The following is a 1,749-nucleotide window of genomic DNA, read 5'->3' on the forward strand; positions in this document are numbered from 1 at the left end:
AATAGACCTGTTAGTCGCGAAGAATTAGAAACAGTTATCAAAAATCTCCCTTCCAAAAAAAGCCCAGGACCAGATGGTTTCAATGCAGAATTCTACCAGAATTTCCAAGAAGACCTAATACCTATACTTCTTAATGTATTTCACAATATAGAAACAGAAGAGTCATTGCCAAATTCCTTTTATGAAGCTAAAGTTACCCTGATACCAAAACCACACAAAGACCCAACCAAGAAAGAGAATTACAGGCCTATCTCACTCATGAACATCGACGCAAAAATTCTCAATAAAATACTGGCAAACCGAATTCAAGAACATATTAGAAAAGTTATCCATTATGATCAAGTAGGCTTCATCCCAGAGATGTAGGGCTGGTTCAACATACGCAAATCTATCAATGTAATCAACCATATAAATAAACTGAAAGAAAAAAAAACATATGATCATTTCATTAGATGCTGAAAAAGCATTCGACAAAATTCAACACCCCTTTATGATAAAGGTCTTGGAGAGATTAGGGATACAAGGGTCATACCTAAATATAATAAAAGCTATTTACAGCAAGCCGACAGCTAACATTAAATTAAATGGAGAAAAACTCAAGCCATCCCACTAAAATCAGGAACACGACAAGGATGTCCACTCTCTCCATACCTCTTCAATATAGTGCTTGAAGTTCTAGCAATAGCAATAAGACAACATAAGGGGATCAAGGGGATCCATATTGGAAAGGAAGAAGTTAAGCTTTCTTTATTTGCAGATGATATGATAGTATACATAAGCGACCCCAAAAACTCTACCAAAGAACTCCTACAGCTGATAAACACCTTTGGTAATGTGGCAGGTTACAAAATCAACTCCAAAAAATCAGTTGCCTTCCTATACACTAAGGATAAGGAAGCAGAGAGGGAAATCAGAGAAGCATCACCTTTCACGATAGGCACAAATAGCTTAAAATATCTTGGGGTAACTCTGACCAAGGAAGTGAAAGATCTATTTGGCATAAACTTTAAGTCTTTGAAGAAAGAAATTGAAGAGGACACCAGAAAATGGAAGGACCTCCCTTGCTCTTGGATTGGGAGGATCAACATAGTAAAAATGGCAATTCTACCAAAAGTAATCTATAGATTCAACGCAATCCCCATCAAAATCCCATCAAAATTCTTCACAGATCTGGAGAAGACAATAATCAACTTTATATGGAAAAACAAAAAACCCAGGATAGCCAAAACAATCTTATACAATAAAGGATCGTCTGGAGGCATTACCATCCCTGACTTCAAACTCTATTACAGAGCTACAGTACTGAAAACAGCTTGGTACTGGCATAAAACAGAGAAGTCGACCAAAGGAATAGAATAGAAGACCCTGACTTTAGCCCACAAACCTATGAACAACTGATTTTCGATAAAGGAGCTAAAAGTATACAATGGAAAAAAGAGAGCATCTTCAACAAAGTGTGCTGGCAAAACTGGATGTCAATCAGTAGAAGAATGAAAATAGATCCATATCTATCACCATGCACAAAACTCAAGTCCAAATGGATTAAAGACCTCAATATCAGTCCAAACACACTGAACCTGATAGAAGAGAAAGTGGGAAGTACTCTACAACACATGGGCACAGGAGAACACTTCCTACGTATAACCCCAGCAGCACAAACACTAAGGACATCATTGAATAAATGGGACCTCCTGAGACTGAGAAGCTTCTGTAAAGCAAAGGACACTGTCACTAAGACAGAAAGGCAAC

This window comes from Chionomys nivalis, chromosome 10 (assembly GCF_950005125.1).
Source record: "Chionomys nivalis chromosome 10, mChiNiv1.1, whole genome shotgun sequence".
Classification (NCBI taxonomy): domain Eukaryota; kingdom Metazoa; phylum Chordata; class Mammalia; order Rodentia; family Cricetidae; genus Chionomys; species Chionomys nivalis.